This window comes from Bubalus bubalis, chromosome 21, assembly GCF_019923935.1.
Source record: "Bubalus bubalis isolate 160015118507 breed Murrah chromosome 21, NDDB_SH_1, whole genome shotgun sequence".
Taxonomy (NCBI): Eukaryota; Metazoa; Chordata; class Mammalia; order Artiodactyla; family Bovidae; genus Bubalus; species Bubalus bubalis.
In genome coordinates this window covers 15015206-15042270 of record NC_059177.1, presented here as the reverse complement: position 1 = coordinate 15042270, position 27065 = coordinate 15015206, and the positions used below count along the sequence as shown (strand labels likewise).

At 47.0% G+C, this 27065-nt stretch overlaps 1 protein-coding gene across 5 annotated transcripts in view; it reads right to left on the bottom strand.

Moving 5' to 3' along the window:
- POMGNT2 (protein O-linked mannose N-acetylglucosaminyltransferase 2 (beta 1,4-)) overlaps positions 1–12174 on the bottom strand; it is a 58334-nt gene extending 46160 nt beyond the window's left edge. For 2 of the 5 annotated variants that reach the window (XM_025272134.3, XM_006051778.4), the window contains exon 1: positions 11862–12158. The gene's annotated coding sequence lies outside the window, so the exon portion shown is untranslated. Of the gene's footprint in view, positions 1–1041; positions 1089–11861 lie in introns of those variants that run through there. The other 3 variants (XM_044933478.2, XR_006547196.1, XR_006547195.1) reach the window with 3 other exon arrangements.
- Positions 12175–27065: the final 14891 nt, after the last annotated feature.

The following is a 27065-nucleotide window of genomic DNA, read 5'->3' as shown; positions in this document are numbered from 1 at the left end:
AGACTCTTGAGAGTCCCCTGGACTGCAAGGAGATCAAACCAGTCAATCCTAATGGAAATCAACCCTGAATACTCACTGGCACTTGAAGGGCTCAAGCTGCAGCTGCAATACTTTGTGATGTGAACCTGATGTGAACAGCCTACTTACTGGAAAAGACCTCATGCCAGGAAAAACTGAAGGCAAAAGGAGAAGAGAGTGGCAGAGCATGAAATAGCTGGATAGCATCACCGAGTCAATGGACATGAACTTGGGCAAACTCCGGAAGACAGTGAGGAACAGGGAGGCTTGAAGTGCTGCAGTCCATGGGGTTGCAAAGAGTTGCATGACTTAGCAACTGAACAACACAACAAATCCACAGCTTGGATGATGTTGTCTTCAGCACACCTGTCTAGGCTGGGGGTCCAGGAGGGAAAGAGCCTGTCACTTATGAGCAGACCACTCTTGTCTCAAGTTACCTGTCAAGTCACTCTGTCCCACAAAAAGCCTGGAGCACCGGACCCTCTCTAAGAAGAGGTGAGGGGCAAGGGGCGAAGGCAGGGGAGGACAGGTAAGACAGAACAAGGCCTCAAGGCTTACAGGGCCCTTGCCCAGAGCACTCATCTTCCAGCAAGGACGCAAGCGCTGAGAAGATCCCCAGAGGAAACCCCTCCTGAGGCCTGGAGGCAGGGCCATGGTGGAAAGCTGTGCCCTTGAATCGTTCATCACATAGGTCCTTAGACTCCTTCCTTCATTCTCCTGACGACAGGCTGTTAGATGTGGGCAGGCCCGGCCCTGACCTGATGTAACTACCTGTGTGGCACAGCCAAAACCAAGCAGGCTGGACGTTGGCTGCTGTGCTCCTCTCCGCAGGCAGCGCTGGTGGGGGGCCTCCTCTCCCTTGGGCGTGCATTTAGGACCCAGCAGGTATACGGCACAAAGAGCTTAGTGGCTCAGCCAGGACGAAGACTGATATGGAGCAAGAACGTTTTTCAATGGTATATTTTTAGTGTTAGAATATTTTCACCAAAAATATATCAGGTTTGGTAGATATAAGATGTTTACCTAATTTTTTTCTTTAATTTTGCTGACTAGTCAATCAATGCTGCTGCTAAGTCGCTTCAGTCGTGTCTGACTCTGTGCGACCCCACAGACGGCAGCCCACCAGGCTCTGCCGTCCCTGGGATTCTCCAGGCAAAAACACTGGAGTGGGCTGCCATTGCCTTCTCCATTGTGTGAAAGTGAAAAGTGAAAGTGAAGTCGCTCAGTCGCGTCCTACTCGTAGCGACCCCACGGACTGCAGCCTACCAGGCTCCTCCATCCATGGGATTTTCTAGGCAAGAGTACTGGAGTGGCTTGCCATTGAAGAATGGATTCAAACTAAAAAAAGAAAAAAGAAAAAAAAAAACTTTTCAAAAGAAAGGGAGTAAAAAAGAAATGAGATTTAAAACATGCTTAAAACAGCCCTCTAGAAACTGAAGCAGACAGAAGAAACCACCAATTCACCCCCGCACCCCCAAACTGCTTCCCTCAGCTCCTGGACCAGAAATGGATTATCAGATTCTTACAGACAATGGGATCCCACCTTTCCAGGATCCCACCTATTCCAGGAAGCACCGGAGGAAGGTGCTGATGCCGCCGCCACACCTGCAAACACAGTAAGACCTGGGGGGTCCTGCCTACGCGGGCACCCAGCCGAGGCGGCCCACCCAGCCCTGAGTGCTGGCTCCACTCCCGGGGGCCCTGCCAGGCTCCAGACACAGGCACAGAAAAGCCGTTCACAAGGGCCCTGGCATCTGATAAGGAGTAAGATCCCCAGGAATTCCAGGCCTTGAGCAGAGGGTGCAAATTCACATGCTTACTGAGGCCAAGAACCAATGGTCTCTGGACAGTGTGCGCCAGAGACCACACACCCAGAAGAAAGTTCAAGTTGACGAGGGCCTGGCAGTACAGTGGCCTGGCGGCACCTATTGGTATTAGTCTGCTCCGGCTGCCATAACCAAATACTGCAGACATTTCTTTTCACACAGTTCTGGGAGGCTGGAAGTCCCAGACCAAGGTGTCCACATGTCTGGTTTCTCTTAAGGCCTCTCTCCAGGGCTTGCAGATGGCTACCTTCTCACTGTGTCCTCAGGTGACCTCCTTGTGTGCACCAAGGGGAGAGAGGTCTCTGGTCTCTCTCCTTGTTACTGGGACACCAGTCCTATTAGATTAGGGCACCAGCCTTATGACCAGGCTCCTCTGCCCACGGAATCCTTCAGGCAAGAACACTGGAATGGGTTCCCATTTCCTTCTCCAGGGGATCTTCCTGACCCAAGGATCGAACCTGGGTCTCACACGTTGCAGGCGGATTCTTTACCGTCTGACCTACCAGGGAAGCCCTTATGACCTTCAGTTCAGCTCAGTTCAGTCACTCAGTCGTGTCCGACTCTTTGCGACCCCATGAATCGCAGCACACCAGGCCTCCCTGTCCATCACCAACTCCCGGAGTTCATTCAAACTCACGTCCATCAAGTCGGTGATGCCATCCAGCCATCTCATCCTCTGTCGTCCCCTTCTCCTCCTGCCCCCAATCCCTCCCAGCATCAGAGTCTTTTCCAATGAGTCAACTCTTCACATGAGGTGGCCAAAGTACTGGAGTTTCAGCTTTAGCATCATTCCCTTGAAAGAACACCCAGGACTGATCTCCTTTAGGATGGACTGGTTGGATCTCCTTGCAGTCCAAGGGACTCTCAAGAGTCTTCTCCAACACCACAGTTCAAAAGCATCAATTCTTCGGCGATCAGCTTTCTTCACAGTCCAACTCTCACATCCATACATGACCACAGGAAAAACCATAGCCTTGACTAGACGGACCTTTGTTGGCAAAGTAATGTCTCTGCTTTTCAATATGCTAAGTGGTCATAACTTTCCTTCCAAGAAGTAAGAGTCTTTTAATTTCATGGCTGCAGTCACCATCTACAGTGATTTTGGAGCCCAAAAAAATAAAGTCTGACACTGTTTCCACTGTTTCTCCATCTATTTCCCATGAAGTTAACCTTAATTACCTCCTTAAAGGTCCTATCTCTAAATACAGTCATACTGGGGGTCAGGGCTTTGATTATGAATTTCCAAGGACACAATTCAGTCTGTAATACTACTTTTCTGGTTTTCCAGAGAAGCCAGAAATCCATTTAAAATGGGAAATGTCCTAGTCTGTAATTTCTGGCCACTATTCCACTTGAGTGAAGATGACAGGCAGGCCCAAGGACTGCGGCTGCTGGCCTTGTTGCTGGTGTAATGGGCCTGAGGATGTGAGCTCTGGTCTTAAATGAAGCCCTCTGCTGCTGACCTGGCCAGCTCTACCGGGTTCCCAACTGCCAGGACCAGCTGGTCACTGGTCATGCCCCCAGGAGCAGGGCTGGGAGGCTAGGACTGCCAGCACCCACCAGACCCAGGCTCAGAAGACTGGCAGGGCCAGGCCAAGACAAGGGCTGGCGATAGTGTCTAAAGAAGGTTTTCTATTAATAATACAAAAATTTTACTTTAACAGGTTGTTCATACCCCCAACTGAAAAATCAGAGAGTTCTTGTTAATTATTGAAAAATATGCTTTTACCCTAAATGCAGCCTGAATCACTGGTGCTGAATGATGGAAGCTTCCTGTCCTGCACCGATGCGCTTCACGCGTCGCCAGTTAGCAAACAGCACACAAGCTCCAATAACTCAAACGCCCTCAGAATGATCTCGCCCTGCTCCTTCCGCCTACTGGTTATGGTTACCAGAAGCAGAACATGGAACTGCTACTCCTCACGTCATGTTTACGTGGGACCCAAACTTAGATTTCCATCAGTGCTCCTGACAAGCCTGAACAAACAATGATGGCCTCAGGGTTTCACCCAAAAGCGTTTCCATTTTGGCCTAATGTTGGCAGCCTCTGAGTACTCCTTGTAAAACCTAATATTTAAGTGATCAGGCATCTTTAACATTTAGTTACAAGTTCACATGCTTAGACCAAAAACTTAACATGGATAATAACTCCTCAGGCGAAGATGCAGACATTCATCCTCTGCTGCTGCTGCTGCTGCTGCTGCTAAGTCCCGTCAGTCGTGTCCGACTCTGTGCGACCCCATAGACGGCAGCCCACCAGGCTCCCCCGTCCCTGGGATTCTCCAGGCAAGAACACTGGAGTGGGTTGCCATTTCCTTCTCCAGTGCAGGAAAGTGAAAAGTGAAAGTGAAGTCGCTCAGCTAAGTCTGACTCTTCGAGACCCCATGGACTGCAGCATTCCAGGCTCCTCCGTCCATGGGATTTTCCAGGCAAGAGTACTGGAGTGGGGTGCCATTGCCTTCTCCGCGTTCATCCTCTATCAACAGTTAAACATAGTGACTCTTCTTTCTTTTTAACAAAACCCGATGGAACTCCCAGGGTGGACCGGTGGGGCTGTGGGTGGAGCAAGAGAATTCCAGTTTGTGTTACTCTGGCACGATGGGCAAAGGCAAGCTTTGCTGAGGACAGCCAAGGCTCCAAGGCACTCAGCACAGGCGGGACAGCTGAACAGGTGGAGCTGAGTCCCGCCTACCACCAACACAGAAACCCTTGCTCGCACAACTTGCTGTGACACCATCTGGCTTCTGCTTCACACCCATGGGTCACTTGCAAGTTAGAGCCCCCTGTGTTGGCCCTTTCTGGCATAACAGAAAAGCACTCCTAGGCACCAATGTGGTCACAAACAGGGATGAACAGGAAAAGAGAATCGAGTGAGTGGCTGCTGTGATGCTCAGAACACGCCTGCACAACTGATTGCATCAAGAGGGTCAGAAGGCCGCTCACGACAAGAAGCATAAAACGCTTGCCCAGAAGAAGGGAGAAGTGTGCGTGACAGGAAACGGTCCCGGTTCCACCCGAGGCTATCCATGGAAGCGACCTGAAGGGTGGTGGTGCGGCGGGGGGGATGGTTTGAGCAAGGTTTTGGAGGTGTTTTTGTGGTCATGGGGGTGAAGATGACTGCCCCTGTTAGGTGTCCACACGTCCCTGCTGGCAATGACTATGGCAAACCCCCGTCCACAGCAGACACCGCTGTGCCCAGGTCTCACATCTGCCCACCAAGCAAGCCATGAGGTCACCCAGCTATGGGCTCCTCTCCCATCCCAGGGCTGTGACACGCAGGCCCAAAGCCACATGCAGCTGAAAGGGCAGTGCGTTACACACAGGCACGGAGTGGGCAGCGTCAGGAGACGTGCGTTTCGCCAGTGGAGCCCCCGGGCTCAAGTGATCACCTGTGAGGCCCCTGCAGTGGGGGAGCCAGGCAGTGCCGAGGTCATAGCAGTCCCTGCCAGACGCTCGGGGAGCCTAGAGCCCAGCATGAGTGAGTGACAAGGAGGCGAGAGGCCTCAGCGAGGGTTTTCCTTTGGCCTCATCACCAAGATGTCACTCTCATCTCCTTCCTTCCATCATTACCACCACCACATCCACCACCACCGTATCAGAGCCGACATCTACTGGTCAATCATGAGGTGCCGGGTTCTCCACTTTACGTGATGATCTTCATTTTACAGATGGTAGGACCGAAGCCCACTGAGACCTGCCCAAGGTCACGCGGGAAGCAGCGATGAGACTAATGAAGGCGGGCTGGCTACAATGTCATCTCTGTTACCCGTTTTCCTTCTTTTTATCTGGAAATAATCCCAGACTTAGGAAAAAACAAAACACAACTGTGTGTATAGTACAAAGAACTCTCCTACATCCTTAGCCTTACCATCAACTGCTAATCTGACACATTCATTGTACCATTTTCTCTTTTTCTGAACCTTTTAAAAATAAGCCAGAGACATCTTGCCCCATTAGTCCCTACCACTTCATCATCTGTCTCCTAAGAATGAGAACATTCTCTCGTATCACACAAAATCAGGAATTAATATTGATACAATACCATTAGTTATTTGTGGTCTCCACTCTGTGGCCCAGAATCCAAGCCAAGGTGAAGCCTGGCGGCCAGGCAGCGTGTCTCACTCGTCTCCCCTAATCTGGGCAGCCTCTCAGACTTTCATGGCCTCAGCAGTTTTTAACAGAGTCAGATATTTTCTGGTGTATTCCTCAATTTGGGCTTGTTTGGTGTTTCTTCATGATTAGACTCTAAATATGCACCTCTGGCAGGAATCAGAGTCTATGTGCCTAATTGTTCATATGAAACTACTCTATACAAGTACTTCTGGGAATCTCCCAGTGGGGCAGCCAAGATCAGGAAAGATCCAGAAACCCCACTCTGTGTAGGATGCAAGGAGTAGGGCCCTCTTCCTCGGGGAAAGGAAGCCCCTGGACCTCGGGCATTCTTCAAACACTGAGGGGCAGAGCAGCAAGAGTGAGGCTACTCCAGAGGGGGGCTGCACCCCTCTCTAACGGAGTGGGCACACACGCACGCTGGTGACACATGCAACCCAGGCCCCGGGCTGAAGAATGGCACGTAGTCCCCGGCTGCCACTCTGCCCCTAGCATGGCTGCGAGGGCCAGCAGGGCCCTGAAGCAAGGCCTGCAGAAGGAAGTCATGGGGGGATTTCAGTGTGGGAGACAGGAAGAGGACTTCTCTAAGGCTTAGAGCTGTTCTAACATGGAGGAATCAGCGACTGTAGTGAGCCCCTGCCCTGCCAGGAAGTGGCCTGGAAAATCCAGGTCAACCTGTGAGGTGGACACGGGGTCCCCCACAGCAGTTTTAGCAGCACCTGGGATGTGAGAAATGCAAAATCTGGGGCCCCTCCAGACCTGCTAAACCAGAATCCCTGAGGGAACCCAGGAACCCGTGTTTTTAATAAAGCTTTCAGGTGACTCTAGTGTGAACTCAATTTCAGGAAGTCCTCTAAGATTTCCGTAACACTCTACAATTCTGCAATTCCCCGCTTCTAAATACCCAGCAGGGCATTTCTGTCCAACCCAGGGTAAACCACCAAGGACAGCCCTCCCCGTCACAAAGGCTAGTAAATCCTCTCCCCAGCCTCTGCGAAAATGATGTTCCTGGGGCAGCCTATGTTCCTGGGGCAGCCTGAAAAGGCTGCCATATTCTAAGCAGCCATATTCCACTTTGAGAAAAGTTTCCCCAGCTCACACCTTCCCACACAAGCCACATCCCTTATAATGCTGAGTGGCAAAACAAAACAAAACAAAACCAGCCCAGTTCTCTAGGCCACAGCTAAATGGATGAGAGAGTGGAGGCTGGGCCTAAGGCAGCCACCGGTGGAGATGCCCGAGAAGTCAGATCAGGGGGTGGTGCTGGTATCAGATGCCCACACCTGCAGGCCTGCAGGGAGGTCGGTCGGTCTCCTGAGAAATGGACTCCTGAAGGGAGCAAGGCTGGACTGCTTCTCTGGCTCCTAACAGTGGCCACTGTCCCTCCTCTTGGAAGCTCTGGGACCCAGCCTAACCCTGATAACTCCTGAAGGCCCCCAGGATGTGCCCTGATCCCTGCCACAAGCCCCACTACTGAAGGTGCCAGGGTGTTCCTTGTCACTGCGTGTGTCTAAAACAGCCGCACCCAAAGGTCTGTACTGGGAACATCAGTGATGGTGGCAATGCAGCAGGCCTGGTCGCCAACCCCTCCCCGAAGCCCAGCCCAGGGCTGAGCACCCACTGCCCAGCCAGGAAAGGGCGCTCTGTTCTGCTTTTCAAAGTGGAGAAAAGAGACAACTCTTAGCATTAAGACTGTACTGATGAGACTTCCCATCTGCCTGCCAATGCAAGGGTCGGGGGTTTGATCCCTGGTCCAGGAAGATCCCACATGCCACAGAGCAACTACGCCCATGCACCTCAACTCCTGAGTCTGTGCTCTAGGGCCTTTGAACTGCCAAGTACTGAGCCCATGTGCCGCAGCTACTGAAGCCTCATGACAAGAGAAGACATCACAATTAGAAGCCACAATGAAGAGTAGCCCCTCCTTGCCACAATCAGAGGAAGCCTGCACAGAGCAATGAAGTCCTAGTGCAGACAAAAATAAAATTAATTAATTTTTTAAAAATTAAAAAAAAAAAAGACGACTGATGGTAGTCACCAATGGCAGAGTGAAAGGTGTGGCTTCCTGACAGACCCTGGGTCCTGAGTATGCAGGTAAGGACCTGGGAAGCCAAACAACATGGAAAGACTGGGACTTCCCTGCTGGTCCAGTGGCTAAGGCTCTGCACTCCCAATGCAGAGGGCCCGAGTTCAATCCCTGGTCAAGGAACTAGATCCCACAAGCCTAACTCCTAAAACTAAGGAGTTTGCACACTGCAAAGAAGACCTGCTACAGCCAAATAAATAAACAAAACATGGAAGGACTGACAGCTGTTCTGACATGTCAGGAAGAGGACACTGGCCTCTGGACAGGGGGAGAGGTTAATGCTGCCACCATCTTACTTCATCGCACCTACTATGTGCCAGCCACTGTCCTAAGCCCCTTCTCTGCCCACTTCCACTGAAGCCTCAATGCACAAGCCCTCTAATGCAAGTACTCGTGTTATCTCCATTTTCTTTTAATATGAAAAACTAGAGCTTAGTGGGGTTAAGTACTTTCCTCTAGGTCCTGCAGCTCAAGCAGAAGCACCAGAATTCAAGCCTGTGCCTGACTCCGGGGTTCACAGTAATTCAGACTCATAGGCACAGTCGGTGATGGAAAAGCAGGAAAGACCTCAGAGCTGTGAGTTCTCCTCATGCAAGGAAGGGCAGAGCTGCCGTGGACAGCTCTGGAAACAAAGACCCATAGGCCCTCAACTGTAACTTAGCAACCCAAGGCTTCTTGTGTGTAACCATTCCCCACCCTTCCAAGCAAGCAGCTCAGGGAGCTGTGCCCATTCTCTCACCCAGAGGGAGGTGTGGGGCGCACAGTGGGGTGACAATTACCCCACCCACACTGGTGCTGTGCTGACAGGGTTAACCCACATGCTTAGAATGACAAAACCAACATTTTTTAGAGCTATAAGAGGCCTTAGAAATTATTTGCTCCAACTCTTTATATTATAAAAGGTCTTGGGGGCAGTGGGAGCTCTTACAGGCGGCCGAGACAAAGCAGGGGGCTGGCGTTCCTCAAACCCACAGCTCACAGGCGAACCCCCTCCCCAGAGCAGAGGTCAGGCCCAGAAGAAGCACATGCCTCTGGGACTCTTCCCAGCTTCCAGACAAGATCACTTCTTCTCCAAACCAGGCCTCAGGGTCTCACCCAGATTACGCCCTTCCCTGGCCCTGTGGTCCATGATGAGAGCCTCTAGGGCCCACAGGGCCTTCAGCTGCCTCTTGCTAACGCTTCACGCTCCAGCCTTGGTCAACCTCAGACACGGAGAGGAAGCACCCTCCGCCAGGCTGCAGGCTCCTGCCTCTTCTCCAAGCGGCCGAGGCTACCTGCTGTAACACTGGAGGCTGCCCCAGGTCACAGGCGGGCTTCCAGAAGCGTGAAGACCCCAACCAGCAGGGGAGGGGAAGTAAAGGGCTCCAGTTCTGGAGTGAGATGCCAGGATGTGAGCTCTGCTCCTGACACTCAGCAGCTGCATCATCGTACACCAATTCTTCTTTTAAATTTTTTCACCACACGAAAAGGTGTACATAATTAACATACACAACACGCTAAGGGTGGTGATAAGTAGATACCCAGGAAATCATCACCATAATTTATGCCATAACCTATGCATCACCTCCGAAAGTTTCCTCTGTCCCTTTACTCACTCATTTTTGTGATAAGAACACTTAACGTAAGCTCTGCCCTCAAAGCAAAACCTGAAGCATATAGTACAGTACTGTCAACTGTAGGCTCACAGTTGTATGCTGTGCAGCAAGGCTCTCAGAACTCGGCCATCTTGTCTATCTGAAACTTTACACCCTTTCACTGATACCATCTCATTTTCCCTCCCTACAACCCCTGGCAACCACCATTCCATGCTCTGCTTCTATACATCTGACTATTCTACATTCATCCTTTAAGTGGTATCATGTAGCTATTTGTCCTTGTGTGTCCGCCTGGGCCAATTCTTAAACCCTGCAAGCCTCCACTTCCTAACAAACAATTATACTGAATTCACAGGGTGGTTTTGTGAATTCAAAGAGAACTCAGGCAAAGCACAGTGCCTGACAATTATTTTTATATAATTATTATTAACCATAATAATGCCATAACTTCCATTCACTGGCACCGACTCCAGGCCAGGAACACTGCTAAGCGCCTGACAAGAATTATCCCATTTGTTCCCTATTACAAATCTGTAACAGATGTTAACCAATCTCATTCCACATTTGAGGATGTATGCTCAGAATTATTCAAGGAACTGTCCAGTGTCCCACAGCTATCAAGTGGTGAGACTGGGATTCAAACCCAAGTTTGGTTTCAAAGCCTATGATGATATTTTTGGGCTCTGCCTTTCATGTTCATGATTTTATCCAATTAAAAAATCTACTAGGTGATAGGCCTGGGAGAAGCGTATCCACTGGCAACCAATTGAGAATAGCAAGGATATTCGGGGACTGGAACATTTGATAATTTAATTTTCTGGTTAGCTCAGTATTCACTAGAAGCCTATGTTATTGCTAAGTATTTTCTAAAGCAAGGCTCAGAGCAAGAACTTGCCAACCAGAAGGTCAGTTTGAAAAACGCTCTGACACCTGCCACATGGAGGCCACCAGGACACACACAGCTGCAGTGCGGGGGACTGCACTTGCAGTCGCCAGCACCCCAACTCCTTTGCTGGGGATCCCCATTCTGCTTCTCCTCACCCTCCCAGGGCCCAAGACTCAGGATCTGATGCTCTGTCCATCTCTGGGGAAGAGAGAACTCCCCTGTGCTCCTTCCTGGCTCCGCTGGCAAGTGGGACTCAGATTTCTCATTGTAATGTGCAAGGATGAGTTGGAGAAAAGATCTCCAAGATCCATGAGAGTCAGAGTGGGCAGCTAATCCCAGTGATACAGACCTCGGTTCCAATCTCACCTCTTACATCTTCTGCTTGTTAGCGACCACAAATGCTAATATTTGCTCCACGGTCACTGGGCACCAGACACTGGGCTTCCAACTTGCACAGCATTATTTTATTTAATCCTCACAGCAACCCCGTCTTGCACAGAAATAAGAGGTTCAGAGAGAATAAGTGACTTGCTCAAGGGCTCACACTTAGCAAATGAGAGCCAAGATTTGAATGCCCTGCACATGTAGCAGAACATATTTGGTAAATGAACCCTATTCTATCTGTGCTCTGAGCCACCAAATCCTATGAGATAGTTCACCTGATAACCATTCCCATGCCATTCTCGATTCCCCCAAAAGTAGGTTCTGAGACTTGGCTGACATAAAGAAAGCCAACCCTAGCTGCCCACCACCTGGCAAGGACTCTGGCCTGAGGGCCCTTGACCTTAGCAGAGGATATTCATCAGGAGACAGGCTCCTACACACATGTTGGGGACAGAAGCCCACTGTGTCCCTACTTCTGAGGCTATCCCAGCATTGTCAAGCAGGCGATGCCAGGCTGTCATCACCAGACACACAGTGGGCACCGTACTGAGCCCCCAAGGAGCCCAGGGGTCACTTACGGGCTGTCCTGGAACTGCCTTCACAGGGAACTTGGGAGGGCCAGGCCCCCTCCATGCTTCTCGCCTGGCTCCCCGCCACCCGCGCCTCATGCGCACCATCTCCCAAGCAGAAGGGCGTGGGAACCGGCTGCTGGTGCCAGCCCGGAGCTAAGGTCTGTAGCTGACACGCCGCGGCCCGCGGTACCTGGACCTCGAGGGTCCACCTCCCCTCACCCTCGCCACCTCCCGCGCCTCCTTCGGCCCCAACACACATCACTCCTCCCAGCTGCAAATCCCCCTCCGCTCCCTCTCCAGCCGGGAGGTCGCAGGACCGCTCCTTCAATTCCAAACCCAGCCATGTCGCGGAACCCTTGCCCTCCGCGAGCGCGCGCACTTCACCTGCACCCTACAGCCCGGGCTCCACGGGGCTGAAGCTTCCAGGCCGGCCCTCCGCGGAGATGGCTTTGGCCGAACCCGTGCCCGCCGCTGCCCCAGCCGCCTGCTCGGAGCCGTGGACGCCCAAGAAGGGAGCGCAGGCTCCTCCGCGCAGTCTGGTCCGTCACCGCCGCTCGCCTCGCAGGTGCCCAACGTGCGCCTGCCCAGCTGGCGAGCCCCTCGCGTCAGCTGTGCACGTGCGCAGGCTCTCCGGTTCCACCGCCTCAGCCGGAGGCCGGACCTCTTCCTAGGCTCGCGGAATTCTGGGAATTGCAGTTTGCGTCCGATGGTTGCCGGCTCCTTCGACCCGGGGGATCCTGGGAGTTGTAGTTTGCTCCTGAAGAAGTGACGTTGCGCTTCGTGTTTTTCAGTGGTAAGTCGTGCCCGACTCTTTGTGACCCCATGGACCCTCCATGCTCCTCTGTCCATGAGGTTCTCCAGGCAAGAATACCGAAGTGGGCTGCCATTTCCTTCTCCAGGTCGCTTGGTGTTAAGTTTATACAATTATGGGAGGCCCGATAATAAACTTAAATGCAAGTTTAAACCGACAAGCAATTGTCATTTATCAAATCAAAATACTACTTTCACATGCTTTTAAAAAATATATAATACTGGGGGGGCGCTGTTCTCAGGTGTTCAGTTCAGTTCGGTCGCACAGTCGTGTCCGACTCTTTGTGACCCCACGGACTTCCCTGTCCATCACCAACTCCCGGAGCCTGCTCAAACTCATGTCCATCGAGTCGGTGATGCCAGCCAACCATCTCATCCTCTGTTCTCCCCTTCTCCTCCTGTCTTCAGTCTTTCCCAGCATTAGTTAAAGAACCCGCCTGCCAATTCAGGAGACATAAGAGACGTAGATTCGATCCCTGGGTCAGGAAAATCCCCTGGAGAAGGGCATGGCAACCCATTTCAGTATTCTTGCCTGGAGAATCCCATGGACAGAGGAGCCTGGCGGGCTATAGTCCATGGAGTCGCAAAGATTTGGACACAGCATGCACACGCACTGCAGGGGACTTAAAAAAGCACCATTCCTCTGCTCCAATCCCCCACCCCTACTCTATCCCATCCCACAGTCCTGCTCCGTAAGGACAACATTCCCCACTTCGATGGCTGCTGCATATGACGTTTACCGATGACTGGCTGGGGTAGTGATTAAACAAATCTTCACATGTGATAAAATGACATAAACTATACACTTTATACCAATGTCAAAAACTGGTTTGGATAGTGTACTATAATTATGTAAAATGTAGCCATTGGGGGAATGAATCTGTAAATATTTCAAAATTGAACAGTGCAAGGGTTAATAGTCAGCCATCTGTTGCTCTGGCTAAGCCATGAGAAAATCACCATGGGAAAAGAATAAAAGCAAAATATAGCAATACAGCATAACCCAAATAAAAGTACATCGGGTTGATCAGTTGGGGCTGTCATGCCCTGCTAAGCTAAGGAAAAACATAGTGTGCGTCTTGGAACACCGGGTCAGCGCAAGTTCAGAACACTGCTTGTGCACACACTAAGATGTTTTCCCAAGGCACATGTGGGTCTATGACCTTCAGCTAGGTGATAGCCCTTGTACAAGAAAATAACAAAGATAGTTTACAGTAACCAATAAAATGGGAGACACGATTGGGGACAGAGGAGGCTGACTTCATAACACAACAGACACTTTCTGCTTGCCAAGACACTAAATAAAAGTGATGTGGCTCTGAGGAACAGGGCTCTTGACCCAAGAGGTCTTGAGTTCCCCGGTCCCATTTTTAAAACTTTAATTCTGTCTCTAGTTTCTTTTTCTCAAACTGCATCAACCACTTTCAATCCCTACCTGCAGTGCTGGCTGCAGCAAAAAAGTTTTTTAAAAAGAAACAAAAAACAAACCATGGACATTACTTAGGTCCTCAGCTGTGCAGGACAGATTAAAAAACATCATGGACCATTTAAGAAATCATTAAGAGAAAGTTTCAAAATAATATTCACTTAATGCTTGGAAGATATTTCATATTCAGTTCAGTCCCTCAGTTGTGTCCGACTCTTTGCAACCCCATGAACTGCAGCACGCCAGGCCTCCCTGTCCATCACCAACTCCCAAAGCCTACCCAAACTCATGTCCATTGAGTCAGTAATGCCATCCAACCATCTCATCCTCTGTCGGCCCCTTCTCCTCCCACCCTCAATCTTTCCCAGCATCAGGGTATTTTCAAATGAGTCAGCTCATCACATCAAGGGGCCAAAGTATTGGAGTTTCAGCTTTAACATCAGTCCTTCCAATGAACACACAGGACTGATCATCTTTAGGATGGACTGGTTGGATCTCCTTGCAGTCCAAGGGACTCTCGTCTTCCCCAACGCCACAGTTCAAAAGCATCAATTCTTCAGCGCTCAGCTTTCTTTATAGTCCAGCTCTCACATTCATACATGACTACTGGAGAAAACCATAGCCTTGACTAGACGGACCTTTGTTGACAAAGTAATGTCTCTGCCTTTTAATATGCTGTCTAGGTTGGTCATAACTTTCCTTCCAAGGAGTAAGCATCTTTTAATTTCATGGCTGCAGTCACCATCTGCAGTGATTTTGGAGCTCCCCAAAATAAAGTCTCTCACTGTTTCCACTGTTTCCCCATCTGTTTGCCATGAAGTGATGGGACCAGATGCCATGATCTTTGTTTTCTGAACATTGAGCTTTAAGCCAACTTTTTTTTTTCCTCTTTCACTTTCATCAAGAGACCTTGATGAAGTTCTTCTTCACTTTCTGCCATAAGGGTGGTGTCATCTGCATATCTGAGGTTATTGATATTTCTCCCAGCAGTCTTGATTCCAGCTTGTGGTTCCTCCAGCCCAGCATTTCTCATGATGTACTCTGGATACAAGTTAAATAAGCAGGGTAACAACATACAGCCTTGATGTACTTCTTTTCCTATTTAGAACCAGTCTGTTGTTCCATGTCTAGTTCTAACTGTTGCTTCTTGACCTGCATACAGGTTTCTCAAGAGGCAGGTCAGGTGGTATGGTATTCCCATCTCTTTCAGAATTTTCCACAGTTTATTGTGACCCACACAGTCAAAGGCTTTGGCATAGTGAATAAAGCAGAAATAGATGTTTTTCTGGAACTCTCTTGCTTTTTCCATGATCCAATGGATGTTGGCAGTTTGATCTCTGGTTCCTCTGCCTATTCTAAAACCAGCTTGAACATCTGGAAGTTCACGGTTCACGTATTGCTGAAGCCTGGCTTGGAGAATTTTGAGCATTACTTTGCTAGCGTGTGAGATGAGTACAATTGTGCCGTAGTTTGAGCATTCTTTGGCAATGCCTTTCTTAGGGATCGGAATGAAAACTATTATATTGTATTTAATTTTTAAAAGTACCAAAACAGTCAAAGTGACCTCTTTTTAAAAAGAGTATATTGTGCAAAACAGTCCAGAAGGATATCAGCCCATGACCTGTGTGGTGAGACTAAAGGTAATTTTTATTTTCATCTTGTTCATTATATATATATACACACACACACACACACACACAGAGTCCTGGAATGAACATGTAGTTTAAAGTTTACATTGTTTTTAGTTTTTAAAAAGCTCATAGCTTGAATTTATGGTTCTCAACAAGAAAGCCAGGGATGGTCTGCTGATGGAAGGAGGCACCAAGCAGCCCAGGCGAGCAGCCCATTACTGAAGGTGGAGAGGGACTGGGTTCTGTCCAAGGCAGAGTTTTCTGGATAAGATCACAAAGGACATGGCCTGTGGGTCTCCTAAGACCAAGTTTGCAGACAAGGATGATGTTTCATTTTACAAGCCAGCCATGTATTTAAAACTAGTCTGGTGTGGAGCACCAAAAAAAAGTGCTTTATTTACTGGTTGTTTGTTGTTGTTTAGTCATTAAGTCATGTCCGACTCTTTGTGACACCATGGACTGTAGCCTGCCAGGCTCCCCTGTTCATGGGATTTTCCAGCAAGAATACTGGAGTGGGTTGCCATTTCCTTCTCCAGGGGATCATCCCAACCCGGGGATTGAACACACGTCTCCTGTATTGGCAGGCAGATTCTTCACCACTGAGTCAACATCCTCCTATTTTAGTTGTCTAATACTGCATAACAAATCTCCCCAAAATGCACTGGCTTAAAGCAACAATAATCATTTATTGTATCTCATAGTTTTTTGAGTCTAGAATCTAGAATTGGTTCTGCCTCAGGGTCTCTCATAAAGTTGCAATCGGATGTTGGCTGAGACTGCAATCAGCTGAAAGCTGTGTGAGACTGGAGGATCTGCTTCCAAAAGGGCTGGTTAATATGGCTGGAAAGTTTGTTCTTCTGCATGTGGGCCTCTCTCTACAAGCCTCTTGAGTGACCCTGTGGCGAGGCAGTTCCCCAGAGCAACTGGTATAGGAGACTGAGGCAGAGGCTGAGAAGAGACCGAGACAGAAGAATGCCTCTCATGACCTGGTCTCAGAGCCCTCAACGTGCTGTCCCATCTGTGTGTATTGGTCACGCAGGTTGATGCTGATTCAACGTGGAAAGAGACCAGGGAGTGGTGTGGATACTGAGCAACAAGGTTGCTTTAAGACCTTCCTGGAGACTGGCTACTATATAACAAGAGGTACCATCTGTTCAGTACCTAGTCTGTGCTTGGCTTTAGATGGAAATGATCTCATTTAATCCTCACCACAACCCTATGCAGTAGATTATGTATGTCCCCAATTTATAGATGGGAAAGGCTGAGAGTCATTAAACACTTTGCCCAGGGCCATGCTCCACCCAGGGCCAGGTGGAGAGAGGGGATGAAGCCAGTTAGTGTGACTCCATCCAGGCCTCTCCATGCCCTCCCGGGCCTGGAAACCTCCACAACACTTTCCCCGTCTCCCTCCTCACCGCCAAGTCATGTAAATTCCTGCCATGTTTATCCTCCCCCTCATTCCCTTGCAACTTTCCGTCTACTGTCCTGATTCAGGATGATCCCCCAAAATAAAAGTTTGTTTTCTTTAATGCATGTTTGTTAAATTAAGAGAGAAACTCTAGCAACCTCTATACTTCTACTGTGCATGCATGCTCAGTCACTTCAGTTGTATCAGACTCTACTGTAGCCCATCGGGCTCCTCTGTCCATGGGATTCTCCAGGCAAGAATACTGGAGTGGGTTGCCATGTCCTTCTACTGTACTCAGTTTTAAACCCATGCATCTGCGGTATTAGAATCTTTAAAAAGAATCTGCAGGCTCAGACCAAATGGTGAAACAGGAAGCCAAATAATCTCAATGGAATCTGTGCCCAGATCAGAAAACAAGGCCAGGGCAAGCCCCGGAGAGCTGGATTAAGAGGAGAGGCGGAGAATGAGAGCCCTTCTACTCAGTCGTTAGTCCCGGGCTGGTTTCTCTGGCTAAGGCCACAGAGTAAGGTTTTTGAGGGCTTGAAAAATATGCTTTTAGAAATTTAATCATTACTTTTCAGAAAACAGAATTGTTGTAAACCTTCTCCAGTGTATGTTTTTAATTCAAAGTTATATCTTCCCAGTTCACTGATGACATGTTACATCGTTTTGCTAGTATTTGGGCTCACCAAGCCTGTTTGCTGAGGGGACATTCCACTTCTCCTCCCACAGAGAGCACTCCCCGCAGATAAGCAGGGGGTATAATCAATGGACATGAACTTGGGCAAACTCTGGGAGATGGTGAGGGACAGGGAAGCCTGGCATGCTGCAGGCCATGGGGTCGTGAAGAGTCGGACACGACTTGATGACTGAATAACAACAAATAATCAGGGCTTTTGTGAGTCCCCCCTGCTGTATACTGACTTGTAGAGATAATTAAATGCTCCCGAGGGAAAAAGATAATTATAAAAAACACAGTTCAGTTGAGTTCAGTCGCTCAGTCGTGTCTGACTCTTTGTGACCCCATGGACTGCAGCATGCCAGGCTTCCCTGTCCATCACCAATTCCTGGAGCCTACTCAAACTCATGTCCATTGAGTCAGTGATGCCATTCAACCATCTCATTCTGTCACCCCCTTCTCCTCCTACCTTCAATCTTTCCCAGCATCAGGGTCTTTTCTAATGAGTCAGTTCTTCACATCAGGTGGCCAAAGTATTGGAGTATCAGCTTCAACATCAGTCCTTCCAAGGAATATTCAGGACTGATTTCCTTTAGGATGGACTGGTTGGATCTCATTGCAGTCCAGGGGACTCTCAAGAGTCTTCTCCAACACCACAGTTCAAAAGCATCAATTCTATGGCACTCAGCTTTCTTATACTCCAGCTCTCACATCCATACATGACTACTGGAAAAACAATAGCCTTGACTAGACGGACCCTTGTTGACAAAGTAATGTTTCTGCTTTTTAATATGCTGTCTAGGTTGGAAAAGGAAATGGCAACCCACTCCAGTACTCTTGCCTAGAAAATCCCATGGACGGAGAAGCCTGCAGGCTACAGTCCATGGGGTCTCAAAGAGTCGGACACGACTGAGCAATTTCACTTCACTTCATTAGGCTGGTCATAGCTTTTCTTCCAGGAGCAAGCGTCTTTTAATTTCATGGCTGCAGTCACCACCTGCAGTGATTTTGGAGCCCAAAAAATAGTCTCTTACTGTTTCCCTTGTTTCCCCATCTATTTGCCATGAAGTGATGGGACTGAATGCCATGATCTTTGTTTTCTGAATGTTAAGTTTTAAGCCAACTTTTTCACTCTCCTCTTTCACTTTCATCAAGAGGCTCTTTGGTTCTTCTTCACTTTCTGCCATAAGGGTGGTGTCACCTGCATATCTGAGGTTATTGATATTTCTTCCAGCAATCTTGACTCCAGCTTGTACTTCATCCAGCCCAGCATTTCACATGATGTAGTCTGCATATAAGTTAAATGAGCAGGGTGCCAATATACAGCCTTGACGTACTCCTTTTCGTGTTTGGAACCAGTCTGTTGTTCCATGTCTGGTTCTAACTGTTGCTTCTTGACCAGCATACAGATTTCTCAGGAGGCAGGTCAGGTGGTCTGGTATTCCCATCTCTTGAAGAATTTTCCACAGTTTGTTGTGATCCACACGGTCAAAGGCTTTGGCATAGTCAATAAGGCAAAAGTAGATGTTTTTCTGGAACTCTCTTGCTTTTTTGATGACCCAGCGGATACTAGCAATTTGATCTCTGGTTCCTCTGCCTTTTCTAAATCCAGCTTGAACATCTGGAAGTTCACGGTTCACATACTGTTGAAGCCTGGCTTGGAGAATTTTGAGCATTGCTTTGCTAGCATGTGAGATGAGTGCAATTGTGCGGTAGTTTGAACATTCTTTGGCATTGCCTTTCTTAGGGATTGGAATGAAAACTGACCTTTTCCAGTCCTGTGGCTACTGCTGAGTTTTCCAAATTTGCTAGCATACTGAGTGTAGCACTTTCACAGCATCATCTTTCAGGATTTGAAATAGCTCAGCTGGAATTCCATCACCTCCACTAGCTTTGTTCGTAGTGATGCTTCCTAAGGCCCACTTGACTTCACATTCCAAGATGTCTAGCTCTAGGTGAGTGATCCCACCATTGTGCTTATGTAGGTCATGAAGATCTTTTTTGTATAGTTCTTCTGTGTATTCTAGAACCTTCCTGAAACTGAAGCTCAAATGATTGCCTTTAATAAACTTTCAGTTTTGGAAGAAGATGTAAACTTTGCCAAATTCAGCATCATCCCATTCTTTCATCTTCTCTCCCCCAACACTGCCCTTTTCCTTTTGCTCCTGCCAGTGACTCTTACCTAAATTATCCTGCCCATCCAGGCTTCCAGAAGATTTTACTCTGAATGTGAGAGAGAAGTAAGGCACAGCAAATGCTTTTGCATAGAAAAAACAGTGCTTTCAGTACACATACCTGGGAAATACCTAACCAAGCAAACCAGTCTCCCCACACCCTATACAGTCATCCTAGGTCACTTGTCTTTCTCTGGTGTCTCATTTACTCAAATAGCTGCAGTCACCCCAGTGCTAGTGGTAAAGAACCCGCCTGGCAATGCAGGAGACATAAGAGATGCAGGTTCGATCCTTGGGTTGGGAAGATCCCCTGGAGGAGGGCATAGTAACCCATTCCAGTATTCTTACCTGGAGAATTCCATGGACAGAGGAGCCTGGCGTGCTACAGTGCACAGGGCCACAAAAAGTCAGACATGACTGAGCAGGCCTGTGCACACGCGCACACACACACACACACACACACCCCTTGAATATGGCTGCTCCTGAGATCTCCAACCCAGTGATTTACTTCACTTTTTCCTGCCTGATGTCCTGAATTACTTGAAGGATAATTTTGCTGGAAACTAAAGAGTTAAATATAGGGACCAGTGGCAAAGTGAAATAAATCAGACATAGAAAGACAAATACTATATAACCTCACTTTTATGTAGAATCCAGGACCCCCCCCCCAAAAAAAAAAAAAAAAAAACAATAAGTTCCTAGACACAGAGAACAGACTAATGGCTGCCAGAGCCTGGGGCGTGGAAGGTGGGTGAAATGGGTGAATGGAGTCAAAAGATACAAACCTCCAGTTATAAAATAAGTCATGAGGCTGTAATGTGCAGCATGGTGACTACAGTTAATAATACTGTACTGCATATTTGAAAGTTGCTAAGACAGTAGATCTTAAAAGTTCTCATCAAAAGAAAAAAAATTCTGTAACTATGTATAGTGATGCATATTAACTAGACTTATTGTGGTCATTTCACAATATATACAAATCCTGAATCATTATGCTGTACACATGAAACTAATATAACTTTGTATGTCAATTATGCTTCAATAAAAAATTAATTAAATGCTAAAAATAGGGTAGGATGTAATACCTAGTAGATGACTTACCATCTGTGGTATGAAGGAAGAGGTACTATTGTACACTACAGATGAGAATATAAATCAATGTGAATAAGTCAGGGACTACATTGGGCTATTAGCAGCAGAGGGCAGCCTATACATACACACGGTCGCTAAGTCGGGTCCGACTCTTGCGGCCTCATGAACTGTATCCCACGAGGCTCCTCTGTCCATGGGATTCTCCAGGCAAGAATACTGGAGTGGGTTGCCATTTCCTTCTCCAGGGGATCTTCCTGACCCAGGGATTGAACCCAGGTCTCCTGCATTGCAGGCAGATTCTTTACCTCTTTACTGACTGAGCTACAAGGGAAGGCTGGTGTAGTTTAAAACAATTAAGACTTTGTTTGCTGAAGTCTGAAAAACAGCCCAGAGCTGTTTGAAAGCTCTAACAGGGCTTTCAAGGACCCAGACTCATTTGGCCTTCTTGATTCCCCATCCTTAGTACATATCGCCTATCCTCAAGGTCATAAGAAGGCTGCTGCAGCTCCTACCATCACAACAGAGATCATATAGGAAGAGGAAAAAGAACAGGAAGCAAAAATGACTTTCCTGGAAGTCTCATTCAAAACTTCCTCTTACATCTCATTGGCCACTCCATCAGCATGGAAGACCCCCAAATGTAATGTTTTTATTATTAAGGGAGTTAGGGTGAATGGATATTGGGTAGATTATTTGCAGTCCCCGCCATGAGATGCAGCCTTTTTGGAGGACAATTCACAAACAGCTATCAAAATTTAAAAATTTAAATGTACTTACCTTGACTCACAAATCCCCCTGCTAGAAATTTATACTGTAGATGTGTTCTCATGTATGTGCAACTGCTTACACACCACAAGTTGTTTCTTCCAGCAGGAAAGAATTCAGGGACATGCATTTTCACTAAGTTTAATGTCTCAGTGAACGTCAGGCTCTGACCCATAAGTTTAGCAAGTTCTCTTTCCAAGGAGGAGGTGGGTAGAGACAGGGAGCAGGAGAGTAGGTCAAGGCGGGGTTGGTGGTGGTGGTGGTGTCCATATCTTAGCCAAAGCAGTGAAGTGGATAGGAATCTGCCTTCCAGTGCAAAGGACATGGGTTCGATTCCTGATCTGGGAAGATTTTATATGCTGCAGAGCAACTAAGCCCATGAGCCACAACCACTGAGCCCAGGTGCTGCAGTTACTGAAACCCAAGTGCCTAGAGCCCGTGCTCTGCAACAAGAGAAGCCACTGCAATGAGAAGCCTGCGCACCCCAACTCAAGAGTAATCCCTGATTCCGCAACTAGAGAAATTCTGCGCACGGCAATGAAGACCCAGCACAGCCAAAACTAAATAAAATAAATATATATTTTTTTAAATTGGAAGTGTTACTCTTTCATTTTTCTTCCTGTGGTCCATTTCACTTCTCCTGGAGTGTCTTTCTGTGAAAATGACTAACTTCACTTACCACTGACTCTAACTAGGGCAACCTCTGGATGAGCCAGCCCTTCATGGGACTCCAGAGTTGTCTGTTGTCCTTGACTTGGTTTCTGCTGTGTACCTCCATCTGCTTCACCAATTTTTGATCCACTGTCCAGAGGCAGTATGACTGAAGAATGCACTACATACAGGTGAAGCCTCAGAAACTCAGCAAGACGGATAACGGCTCTGCCTTGCAAGGATGCCCCGGGTGAGCTCACTTGCTTAGTTACCCAATGAGACTCTATTTTTTTTCTTTTCAGACTACCTAAACAATCCATGGCATACCACATACAAATTCTAGCCAGAGAATATCTGCTGACGAGGACAGTAGTTGATTGGTGGAGGTCCAGCTACAGGCAAGTTGAGTTTCACCCAGACGCTATGTGGAACAGCGCTGCTCACAGATGGGAGTCTCCCACTGAAGCTCAGGGGAGCTCTGGGTCTCTACTTCTACAGGGGGAAGATCAGACTTCAACAATTCCCTTCCTTCAGCAAATACTCTGTGCAATACGTCATTTGGGGTATGTATCAGCGTTCGGGGTGGATCTTCAGTGTGTGTTTTCAGACTATATAACCTCAGAGAAGGCATCTGGGCCAAGTCCCATTCATCAAAGACAAGGCTGAAGGCTTGCTGGCTTTGCTTCCTTTAATTTTGGAAAAACCCTTCTAGCCTGACTAAATCTACCTGATTCATAGCCAAGCAGGAAGGGGACAATCATCTGAAAGACATTCTAAAGAATTCTGGAGGAAAATGTCTGTCTGTCCTGCTCTCATCAGACTGCTATCACCCACTCTCTAGTTCACAGGAGAAACTGCCAGTCCTGGGCCTGATTTGAGGTGGGAGAGTGGAGGCCAGACCCCTGAACCTACTGTGTTCCATACTTTGTTCTTCTGTCAAGAACTTGATCCTGGCTTGTGAAAGAAACATTTTGCAAGAGCAGGAAGAGTACCGAGGCTGATGTCAGCAACGTGACCTGAAGGGCAGGTGATCTGTCTCACTGGCATGCGAAGGGTCATCACGCTCAGAGAAGGGAGATCGTTCCTGAAGATGAGGGAGGAGGATTCTTGAAACAAATCAAAGACAGCTTGTTGGAGCAGAAAAGCCATTCCATTCCTGGGGCAGGGAAGGAAATCCAATACAGCCTGCTCGTTTCCCACTCCTGCCTGTAGGGTTTGTACAGAGAGCTCCCTCCTTTGTTCCTTCTCCAACGTCAGACTTCTGAAGCCCAGGGAACACACTGGATGCTGCATAGATGATTTGGATCATCCCCACCTACAGGAATCTGTCGCTCCCCTATGACCTTCATTTGCTGTATCATTCTCTTAAGTCGGGTTCCTCCAAAATAAGAATTTGAGGGAAAGCAGTTTGAGAGACAATACTAGGAAGCTCTAGCCAAGGGCTGGGGAAGTGATACAGGGAGGTAACAAAGATAATATGGGGGAATTATTAATCACACCACCGCTGTGGGAATCAGTGGCTGGGTCCCACTGACGAGTTCTGGAGACTGAGGAGAATCTGTCTCCCAGTCATCTTGTGTGAGAGGGGTGTGAATGGAGGCTTTTACTCTTCATCTCCTGTCCATTTTGCAGGAACTGCTTCTAGGAGTCTCAGAACCTCCTTCTGCACCACATCTGTGGAGAAGGACCTCAGATGGAGAATCCCAGGCACTTTTCTCAAGAAGCTTTCACTGTACCAGGGCTGGGGGGGGGAGGGAGGAGGGGCTGTGGACAGCCTCTGCTGTGCTTTTCCTTCTTTATTCACTTGCTCATCACCCTGTATAGAGCCCTGTGCCAGATCCTGGAGCTGCAGTGGAGAACAAGGCAGACACTATCTGCCATCCCCTGGAGCTTAAAGTCCAGCAGAGAAGTCCAATGCTGATTAAATAAGCATGCAGAGATGTAAAAAAATCAGTGAAAAGGAAGGTAGAATAAAAGAACTGAGAGCTCTGGGAAGGGACAGCAGGAAAACATATTCTGGTTGGAGATGTCATGGAGGGCTTCTTTGAGGAGAATGTGAGAGTTTTCTAACTAGAGATGGCAGAGATATGGGAAGAGAATTTCAGGCAGAAGAAATAGCATGTGCAAAGGCCCTGAGGCACCAGAGACCACAGTAATAAAGCTAGAGGTCAAAGAGCAACAGGAGGAGTTGGAGGTACGTAAAGTTGAAGAGGGGAGCATGAAACATACCATGCAGTGCTGTGTGAGCTGTGCTCAAGCCAGAGCTGTGCTCTATTCTGGAGCAGTGGGAGCCACTGAAGATTGTTAAGCTAGGAAGTGACGTAATCCGACTTTAAAATTTAAGAGATAGTTTTTTTTTTTAATAAAAAAAAAAAAAAAAGATAGCTGTTGGGCAGAGAGTGTGTCAGAGTGAGAAGATTGGGAGAAGTCATGAAGTCAAGAGCTGATGTTAGGATTTCTGCTCCAGTCCAGAGTAACAGGGACTGGATTTATCCTCTAGCCTGAAATAGTTATAAAATTGGACAAACATATGAAACAGTGGTTTTGAAAACATCAGGCATGCTTCATGAGGCACAGTGAGAATAAAATAAGGCAGAGTTTATGATTTCCCCAGCTTACTGCATGGAGATTTTCTAGCCCACAGGGCCAAAGAAAAGAAAACAAGGCTGAGTTCTGAGTTCAAAGAGCTGCAAGTCTTGGTAGTCAGAGTAGCCAGAGTTCAAAGGGCAGAGTACTGGAGAACAGAGATCTCAAACAGAGAGAGTTCCAGCCATAAAAAAGAATGAAATGATGCCATGTGCAACAACACAGATGGACCTAGAGATGACCATACTAAGTGAGGTCCGACAAAGACAAGTCCATCACTTATATGTGGAACCTAAAAAAAAAAAAAAAATGACACAAATGAACTTATTGACAAAACAGGAATAGCTTCACAGATAAAACAAACTCCTGGTTACCAAAGGGGGAAGGAGGAGAGGGATAAACTGGGAATTGGGGATTAATGGATACACACTACAATTTATAAAATAAACAACAAGGATCATCTGTATAGGGATTCAATATCTTGTAATAACCTGTAATGGAAATATCTGAAAAAGAAAAAAAATATATATGCATATACCACTTTGCTGTATTCCTGAATCACTGTAAATCAATTATACTTCAATTTAAAAAATAATAAAATAAAGGGGAAAAACAAGAGAAAGTTTCAGAGCTCAGGAGAGGGTCCCCCCGCTAAATTTTTGATTGAATATTGATCAGTATATGTATATGACAAAACTCCCAAAGGCCAAAGAAAGAACCACCTAAAGGGATTGGAGGGAAGAGTGCTCAGAGCTCTCACGGGGCTGAGAGATTTCAAACCTCCCTCTGAATAATTAGTACAACAAGAGAAGATAAAATCACTGACAATGTAAAAGATGTGAATATGTAAGTAAAAATGTAAAAGATTAATCAGTAAAGACGTACAAGACAACCAATTTGATCTCATATTTAAATAATACCCCCAAATAGTAGAATATTTATTTTTTCAAATGCACACAGGCCATTTATCAACTCAGACAATATTTTGGTGCATAAAATAAGTTAATAAAAGGATTCACATTAAAAGTAGGTTCTCTCACCAAAGTGAAATTAAATTGGAAACCAATGATGGAAACATACTGGGAAAATTCCCCAATTTTTGAAAACTAAATAACACATTTATAATTAATTCATGGATCAAAAAGTAAATTAGAAAATGTAAATGAATGAAAACAATAACCCAACATTCTAAATTTGTGAGATGCCACTAACAGTAAAGCACTAAAGTAAAGGCCTTTATAGCACTAAAGGCCTAGGCGTTTTAAAAAAAGTTTTCAAATTGATGACTTCAGTGTCTACCTTGAAAAACTTAAAAAAAAAAAAAGTACAAATTAAACCAAGAGTAAGCAGATAAGAAGGAAATTATAGATCAGAAGAGCAGTAGAAATAAGAATAGAAAACAGAAAAACAAGAGAGAAAAACCAGTGAAAATATGAATAAAATTGATAAGCCTTTAGCAAAACTGAGCAGTATAAAAACAAAAATGAAAAGATTACCAATACTATGAGAGAGGTGACATCATACAGATTTCACAAATATTAAAAGACTGATAAGCAGAAGTTGGGACTTCCTGGCAGTGCAGTGGCTAAGACTCCACACCCCCAGCGCAGGAGGCCTGGGTGCAATCTCTGGTCAGGGAATTAGATCCCACATGCCACAACTAACCATCCCACATGGCAGAGCTGAAAATTTCTCGCTTGCCACAGTGAGCTAAGACTGGGCACAACCAAATAAATATAGTTTTAAAATAAGGGAGAGTTACGAATAATTTAATGTCAATAAGTTAAAAACCACAAAAACTCGAAAGATAAAAAAGTATCAAAATTCTAGAAGAATGACTTGGAAAACCCTATAAAATATCTGAGAGAAATATTAATAATTGGACCTAATCAAAACAAAAAACACTTTTACTCTTCAGAAGTCACTGTTAAGAACATGAAAAAGCAAGCCACAGATTGAGAGAAAATATTTGAAAACATACATTTGACAATGGACTTGTATTTAGAATATATGTATGCATGCTCAGTTGCTTAGTCATGTCCAACTCTTTGTGACCCCATGGACTGAAGTTCCTCAGGCTTCTCTGTCCATGGGATTCTCCAGGCAAGAATACTGGAGTAGATGACCATTTCCACCTCCAGGGGATGTTCCCGACCCAGGGATTGAACGCACATCTCCATCTCCTGCATTGGCAAGAGGATTCTTTACCACTGTGCTACCTGGGAAGCCTTCTTAAACATAAAACATGATACCATAAAACTCCTAAAGAGACCATTGGCAAAATATTCTCTGACATAAATCATACCAATGTTTTCTTAAGTCAGTCTCCCAGGCCAATAGAAATAAAAACAAAAATAAACAAATGC